This window comes from Poecilia reticulata, linkage group LG23, assembly GCF_000633615.1.
Source record: "Poecilia reticulata strain Guanapo linkage group LG23, Guppy_female_1.0+MT, whole genome shotgun sequence".
NCBI lineage: Eukaryota > Metazoa > Chordata > Actinopteri > Cyprinodontiformes > Poeciliidae > Poecilia > Poecilia reticulata.
This window is the reverse complement of record NC_024353.1, coordinates 7,574,180-7,583,331: the sequence shown is the minus strand read 5'-3', so window position 1 is coordinate 7,583,331 and position 9,152 is coordinate 7,574,180. Positions and strand designations below refer to the sequence as shown.

Here is a 9,152-nt window from a genome sequence, read left to right as displayed (position 1 = left end):
GTACAGCAAAATTTGGTTTATTTAGTCTTTCATAGAAAAAACAAATGTTTCAGTCATGCATTCACCATGCTGTTTATACATTTATAAATGTCTTAGCTCCAAACTAAATATTTAATTTGCAAATTAAATTTTTAGTTTATCTAAACGCTGTCTGCATTAAAGTGTCACCAGATGACCTTGAACCCATTTCAGCAGGACAAATCAATGTGAGCAGATGCCATTGCTTTTTTCACCTGAACAGACAAAACTAAAGTGATGGACTCAGATCTGACCCTTCAGAGACAAATAAAGACGGTTGCAAAGTCGGCCTTCCATCACCTGAAGAACATTTCCAGGATTAAAACAATAAAAAAATCCCCTTAAAGATCTTGAGAAACTAATCCATGTTTCTCTTTAGTTGCATTGATAATTTCAACTGTCAGGGATATTTTTAATTCTAAGGGGTTAAAGGTCAGACCTCAAACTAATGCTAAGCCAAATTTTGTGGAGTTATCCATGGGAAGATGTTTCATTTTTCTAACTGTAGTTTTGTTTCTCTTCCTGATGACCTCTGAGCATCTACGTTCTCTTTGACCGTCTCTGATCTGACATAAGCCCAATCAGCTCTTTTGTCCTCCAAAGACATGTCTACAAAATGTCCCTTTGTCCTGAAGACGATTGTTTTGACGTATTATTCACAGCTCCTATTTTTAGGGTTGGGTCTCTGGCCTTAAAAGGCAGCCGAGTCCTTACAGTATGTGCACTCACACAAGCAGAGAGCCAGTATCCACTGTCAGTGTGCATTAAAGACACGCCGTCCCATCCTGTGGTCGGCCTCGCCGCGGGGCAGTGAGCCTCAGTGTGACGAAAGCACCAAAAAAACAAACACAAGGGGGAAAAAAAAACAGAAAACAAAGGGCAGGCTTATGTAAATGATGCACAGGCCCAGAGGACGAGATGCACGTTCATCCATCTGAGCACACTTTAAATACACGACTTCATAACGTGGTCTTTACCACAGAGTCACCGCTGCAGCTTGAGGCATCAACAGCACCAGTCTGCTCCTGAATTCCTCTCACAGTGACTTCACCTTTTCTTCATGCCAGTTTGACAGAAATAACTTGTATTAGCAGAGTGTTGAATCACTGTGAGCATCATCCAGGGTGACGCTCCTGCATCTCATCACGTTATCAGCGGGTCTTTATGGTCTCAGATTTGACAGAAATAGGTTTTGGTCCAGTTTGTTTTATTTTTTAGCTAAAATGGGAAATTGTTTTTTCACTGCATTGATTTATTCTGTGTATCTATTTCATAATTGAAAAAACATTAATTTTTATGTATTGTTTGCAGATATTGCAATTTTTGGGATGGAAGGAGGACTGACATGCAGCCAAGTGAGGCTGGCAGGCAGGTAAAGATGTCTAAACTCTAATTAGTGTAGAAATAACAGCCAAAAGAAAAAAAACATCTACATATGGGGGATGACTAAGCTAAATAAATAAATATATGATTGCATATTTAGTTTTCTATTGTTGAAATATTTCTTCTAGAGGCAAGAAATGCTGATCTATTTGCCCTTCTATGTATTTTGATGAGAGGGTGACTTGGAAAATAAAATGATCAATGTACAGGTCGTTCTAAAAAAATTTGCATATTGTGATAAAGTTAATTATTTTCCATAATGTAATGATAAAAATTAAACTGTCATATTTTAGATTCATTGCACACCAACTGAAATATTTCAGGTCTTTTATTGTTTTAATACTGATGATTTTGGCTACAGCTCATGAAAACCCAAAATTCCCATCTCAAAAAATTAGCATATCATGAAACGTTTCTCTGAACGAGCAGTTAGCCTCATCATCTGAATCAACAAAGTAACTCTAAACATCTGCAAAAGATTCCTGAGGCTTTTAAAAACTCCCAGCCTGGTTCATTACTCAAAACCGCAACCATGGGTCAGACTGCTGACCTGACTGCTGTCCAGAAGGCCATCATTGACGCCCTCAAGCAAGAGGTGAGACACAGAAAGACATTTCTGAACCAATAGGCTGTTCCYAGAGTATCAAGGCACCTCAGTGGGAAGGAAAAAGTGTGGCAGAAAACGCTSCACAACGAGAAGAAGAGGTGACCGGATCCAGAGGAAGATTGTGGAGAAGAGCCGATTCCAGACCTTGGGGGAAGCAGTGGACTGAGTCTGGAGTAGAAACATCCCGAGCCACCGTGCACAGGCGTGTGCAGGAAATGGGCTACAGGTGCYGCATTCCCCAGGTCAAAGGTCAAGCCACCGTTGAACCTGAAACAACGGCAGTAGCGCCTGACCTGGGCTACAGAGAAGCAGCACTGGACTGGTGCTCAGTGGTCCAAAGTACTTTTTTCGAATGAAAGCAAATTTTGCATGTCATTCAGAAATCAAGGTGCCAGAGTCTGGAGGAAGACTGGGGAGAAGGAAATGCCAAAAGGACAGAAGTCCAGTGTCCAGTACCCACAGGCAGTGATGGTCTGAGGAGCCACGTCAGCTGCTGGTGTTGGTCCACTGTGTTTTATCAAGGGCAGGTCAATGCAGCAGCTATCAGGAGGTTTTGAAGCCCTTCATGCTTCCATCTGCTGAAAAGCTTTATGGAGATGAAGATTTCATTTTTCAGCACAACCTGCTCACAGAGCCAAAACCACTGGTATTAATGACCATGGTATTACTGTTGGCCTGCCAACTCTCCTGACCTGAACCCCATAGAGAATCTGTGGGATATTGTGAAGAGAAAGTTGAGAGACTATAACACCTCAGCAGTGCCACAGGCTGATTGCCTCCATGCCGCACTGAAGGCTGCAGAAGGATTCCTAACCAAGTGTTGAGTGCATAATTGAACATAATTATTTGAAGGTGGACTTTTTTGGTATTAAAACACATTTCTTTTATTGGTCGGATGAAATATGCAAATTTTTTGAGACGGGCATTTTGGGTTTTCATGAGCTGTTTGCCAAAATCATCAGTATTAAAACAATAAAAGACCTGAAATATTTCAAATGGTGTGCAATGAATCTAAAATATATGACAGTTTAATTTTTATCATTACATTATGRAAAATAATGAACTTTATCACAATATGCTAATTTTTTGAGAAGGACCTGTATATAAAAACAAAAGCATGTAAAACTGTGAAACAGGCACAGAAATATATATTTTCTATATTTAAAATGTATATTTATGCTTCATTTTGGTCACTTTAGCGGTTTTACTTTTGCATTCCTTTGGCGTAATTCCACATGCAGTCACTAGAGGGCGCCGACCGCGCCGGTGGAGTACAGTTTGCTTCTTTGTGAAATGCTAACGGAAGCGCTAAGTGTTTTCATCTATTCTGGTCAGTAAAAACTCCTCAAAAACTTAAACATTGATATATTTTGAAAGATAAAACTGTTATTGGTTGAACAATGCGTCAAATGAAACGGTTTATGAAGAAAATACCCCAGATAATGCGAGATATTCTGTGTGCTATGCCATGCTAATGCTAACGGAGATTATGTATTAAATAAAGTCAAATTCGACAAAAATTACTACATTTATTGTGTAACTTTATTTATTATTACTTTTAAAATACGAATTTCACACCACAAAACAATTCTAAATACTTTTTTTGTTTTTGTATAAACACTTTTTGGTGCTTTAATACATAAAGCAGAATCTTTACTGTAAAGAAATGTAGTGATAAGGAGAAAATGTATAAAAACAAATAAGCCAGAATTGAACTGTACACAAAAATATTACTGGTGTTTTTGCTATTAATCAGACGCTAATTTAATTAGGATTAAATTGAGCATTCCATTCACCATTAGTGTACACTATTCAATCTCAGCGTATTGATTATTTTATTAATGCTGCTATTGATTAAAATGTAATTTTGACATATAACACTATGGGTTTTCATCCCATAGTGTTTCCACTGTCCTGTACTGTCCCGGAAGCTTTTATCTTCTGTTTCATAAATAAAAATAATTTAAAAAAATTATTTATTTATTTTGTTCTCCGCTGCAACAACAGATTTATTTGAAAACACTTGTTTTATGTGACTAAGTCCAATAAATTACAATAAATGCTTTTCGTGTCCACTGTAGGAAGATTTTAAATTGTCTGTAATGTTTTTGGCCTAATTAAAAATAAACAGCCTCTCTCCTGTCCTGGGGCTTGTATCATTCCTCAATTATAGTTCAGGACACAAAAAATAATTCCAATGGTCTCTAAATGAAATAAAAACTGGAATTTAGAAGATGAACTTGATTTAATTAAGTGAGTTCTACACTTTTTGTTTAGCTACACCTGATTGGACTGAACTGAAATTACATCGAACTTTATTAAACATAGTAAACTGTGGACTAAGTTGGCTATTTTTCTTATTCTCCCATTGCACAATATAAACAAAAGTGCATTTTCTTGTGTACAGTTTGTATAAACTGCCCCCTGCTGGCCATAATAACAAAAGCAGGACTAATGTGTTTAAATAATTTGCTTAATTTTTAAAGTATTATACAATTATCTTTTTACATTTTTGTTATCCCAAGCTCAGTTTTTTTATCAGTATGGTTTAACATTTGGGAAATTTTAGGTATATTTCAAAATGAAAGTTGTCTAGTTTCAGTTTTTTTTAAATTTAGTGTGAAACTCCTGACCTCTAAGCTGCAGAAACACGTGCCGCTTCATCCAGAAATGGCTCACCTGCCTCCTTGAGTTTCATTTTCCACTGGAGCGTTCCAACTCTTCCGTCGACGCATTCAGGCGAAGAGAGGATGAACCGAGCCAGACGGGTTCCTCCAACACAAAACACCAGACAGCAAAGCAACAAGCGGTCAACCCGATTGGGTTTCAGGTCTTCCTGAGTCTGCAGCCATATGGACTCCCAGCAGGAAGCCCAGGTGGCTCCCAAAGAAGCAGGAAGCTTTATTTCTCCTCTTTGTGCTGCCTCCTGTTCATTAGCTTCTTACTGACCAAACATAAACTCATTATCAGTTTTAAAAATTAAGACATTTGGACACAAAGAAGCTCTAAGTATTTAATTTGAAGTCAGGAGCTCCTCCCAGACTCTGCTTTGTTCTCCTTTTGTATCGCATGATCTTATGCATTTTTAACATCCTCACTTTCCTGAGCAGACAGTCGGCTGTATAAGAGTCTGTAAAGGGAGATGGAGCGCTATTATCGAAATATCAGCCGCTAAAGAGCCTCAGGTAGCCAATGGAGACCAAAGCAGAGCGGAAACGGGGGGAATCTTTCCAGCGGGGTGGAGTCATTTCTCTGATCATTAAAACGTCATGATGTGCTCTAACAAAAACTTATGCAACTGAAACCAGATCTGATTTTTATATCTTCACTTAAGTTAGGGGTGGACGACATAGACTTAAAATTTTATCACAATATTTTGTGGTTCTATTGTGATAACGATAAAAGTGACGATAGGGTCTATTTATTCCTTTTTTAGGTAACTGTGTGGCTTTGACTGCATGACACAACAAATGAGAAAGTGTCATTATTAATCCATAAAGTCCTGTAATGGTTATTGAGTGTAGTTTAAGAATATATCTGATAATACATTTATGTGTTACTGCTTATTTCTTTGATTCTTCAATTCTGTATTGACACTGATAATTTCTTTGACACTAAACTTTTACTTTGAACCAATTTTGCGATAATTATTGAAATGGTTAAATTAAAAAACAAATGTACTTTTTACTCAGCTCCAACCAACGGCGTCCATATTAAAACAGTTCTGCAGATAAAAGTGGAGAAAATTTTATCCAAACTATTCTTAATTAAAAAAAACTTTTTATAATTGGAATTGATTTGTTTATGCTAATAGGCGACATAAAATAATAAAGTTATAACTTCTTCTACGTCTTTCCAGGAAATTCTGTTGTGTGTTGAAGAAAGCAACTTTTGGCCTTTGAATTATAAAATAATCTGATCTGTTCTTTGGATTTAAGGAACCGAAAGCGGGGAAAGGAGAACACTACACAGTTCATGCAGCTACAACAACTCATCGCTCAAACAGGAAGTTAACAGCCAAAGCGACGCCTGTTGTTTGTGAGCATAAAGTTAATCTGGTAAGAAAATCTATTTTTCTGTTCTCCGTCAGTAGAAAACAACTGCTAATGTCAATCAGTAGCTGGTTGATCTAATCTCAATTAGCTTTCTCTGTTTTATATGCTATAATTAGCTTTAACTGTTTTTTTCTGAGTTTCTGAGCTAAATGACTGCAGCTTTTTTTGGGCCAAAACACACATTTAAACTTGTTTGGTTTATGTGGACTTAATGACTGTCCTTGGGATTTTGATTTTACGTTGCTGTTCAGTGAAATTATAGAAAGCAAAAGTGAGACTTAAATAATCCCTGCAGGTCTGTTCAGACAGATATATTCTGGGGAAAAAGCAGCAGCGTCTTTTTGAATTCTGCCTGAATTTGTCTCAAATTACCATCTTTGTTACAAGTGGTTGCAAAATGGTAAGCACTAAGTCTGTAACAATAATCAATAAATTAATTAATTAATCGCATGAGAAATTAATATCAACTCAATAATTTTTCTCTTTTTACCAAAAACTGGATGATAAAAGTCTTAAGTCTGGTCCTCTAGTCTCATTTTTTATGGACAATTTTGTTAATTTTATTTGTTGTTTCTGTTGTTTATGTATTTTGGATATTCATAGAATGTCTTGCGCTTCCAGTGTTAAATGTTCATTAGAGTTTAAAGTTGAAGAATGTGTTCTTGCATTATTTTACTTAAAAATTGTCTCAATTGGGGCAATTTATCGTCCAGGAACATTTATCCCGACAAAACCGTGGGAGCACTTTTAGACGTCCTTGTAGAATGCCAGTTTACTAGGTCTCCTTTTTGCATAAATCACCAAATAAATCTTCAGTTCATGAAGTAAAAATAAAGCAGGGATCAGTACATCAGAGCGATGACTCTTACAGTTAATGTGAGAGTAAAACTGAAGTATGGAGAACAAAACCAGCCTCATTAAAATGTAATGGAGAGCTGTTTGTTGGTGCTTTAATCTGTCTATAATTAGCATGTCTGCCAGCAGCAGCTTATCACTTGTTCCTGCATGTGATTTTCACATGTCTGCTGCTCTGGCCAGGTCTCAACACGCCACCTGTCCACCGATGGTCATGTTCGGACCGTCCCCCTCGAAACATCTTCATCCTGAACTCTTTAGGCTTTCATGGTTTCAAACTTCTCATCCTTTATTTATAGATTCTGGGAATTAATACTGATAATTATTATGTGCTTTTACAAGACATTTACCTGAGTAGAACTTAGCAGTCCGTGTTGCAACAATCTGAAGATACTTCTGACTGAAGACTGTTGATAATCCATCCTACATACATTTTAACTGATCCTACAAGTCTAGTTAATTATTCAAAGTAGTTTAAAATTTTCTGCTTATCCACCTCATTTGCTTTTGTCTCTCCTTTGTGAATCTCTGTCTGGTATTTATTTTATTTTGCATGTTTGAGAAAAAGCTCCATTAGTGAAAATGTTATAGTGAATAAATTACAAATCATTAGATGTAGTAAATAAAAAATGCACAAATGTTTTGGAAAAGATTCCTGAATAAAAATCTTTTCATATCTTTTTTCTTTAAAGTTTTATGTTAGACATGTTTGCTTTGTTCTGACCTTAGTTTTTTGTTCTTGGTGACTTTGAGCAGAGTGGCAGAATGTTACGGGTCGGTGCGGTTCAATGGGCTGTTCCATGGTCTGTTACAAAATGGACTCAATAGTTTCATGGTCCTGCAAGTGATGATAATTTGATGTTGATGTCTTAAAATATTAAATATTTCTTTACCTGTGAAACTGGTAAAGTATACCTTAACAAGATGCTCAACATTACTCGTTTAATTTTTTGTGTTCAAGTTCTCATTAAATTGTACGACTTTATTCTCGTAATAAAAAAATCTTAGCATGACTCTTACATTTATCGTAAAATTGAACTGAGTTCAATGTCTAAATAAATAGAAGGTATAAAACAAGATGGTCGCTCTGGGGGTGGTGACATCACCAGGGGGCATTGATTTATTGGCCAGCTGATTTATCTGTGCCGATTTCCTTAACTTTGGGAGATTGATGATCGGTTGTACATGTGATCAGCGGATCTCCACCTGGTCATGTCTGTATATGAACAGGGTTAACAACAGTCACACCACTGTTTCCAACTCTGCCACTTCCTTTCTACATTTAGCAACATTTCAGACGAAAAAAAAAAAAAAGGTATCAGCCAAAATCAGAATTGGCATTTCAGGATTGGTAATAGACCATCAACCAGAAAACTGCAATTGATGCATCTCCTGCTCTGAACTATGGAAATCCAAGGAGTGCATTGTTGCAAAACCTCCAGATTTTCCAAAAATTAAATCTTCAAAAACCGAATTAATAAAATTGATTTATTGCCCAGTTGTAGGCATTGCATTTGCTAATTTTGGTGATTTCCACACTGGCCTTTCAGCTGCTTCTGATGAAGTTGTGAGATGGTATTGTTGTTTTTGGTCCATATTTCCCAGCAAACGTGGTTGTAGACGGACATGTGTGTGTTTGTCCTGAGCGGCGCTCCATCCTCCTCCGTGACGTTACGTAAGCGGAGTCACCTCCTCTGTCAGTCTTTTGGTTCACAGCCCCCCCTCCCTCTTCTCGCAGTAGATTAAGTGCAGCAGAGAGGGGATTTGGGAGGCTACATTTCGTTAAGGCGACCCATCGACAGCCCATCATGCTCATCACCAGCAGTAATGTAAAAATATGTCATGCGGATTTCTATTTTAAGGCCAGAAAATCAGCGTATTTATCCAGAAGCAGCAGAGAGAAAGGAGAGAGTGGAGCCGGCTCACTTTGAAAAAGCTGCTTGAAACCTCGAGAGGGGAGAATGAAAGTGGCTGCTAGGAGATGGACAGAGAGAGAGAGACGCAGGATTCATCCACAGATGGATGGAGGGAGAGAAAGAAGGGATTCAGACGAAATAAAGGAAGAAATTATCACAACGTGTTCAGAAGAGAAGCAGAATATACCAATTTACAACAATAAGTCCCCTATTTATTGATCTGATTAACTTTCCCTGAATGGGTTCATCCTGACCTCTATTGGTCATCCATCCATCCATCCATCCATCCATCCATCCATCCATCCATCCATCCATCCA

General features: G+C 37.5%; 1 long non-coding RNA gene across 1 annotated transcript in view; it reads left to right on the top strand.

Moving 5' to 3' along the window:
* The first annotated feature begins 3,215 nt into the window (after positions 1-3,215).
* LOC108165876 (uncharacterized) overlaps positions 3,216-9,152 on the top strand; it is a 26,365-nt gene continuing 20,428 nt past the window's right edge. The window contains exons 1-2 of the long non-coding RNA XR_001776205.1: positions 3,216-3,338; positions 5,947-6,066. This is a non-coding gene — a long non-coding RNA (uncharacterized LOC108165876). The remainder of the gene's footprint in view (positions 3,339-5,946; positions 6,067-9,152) is intronic.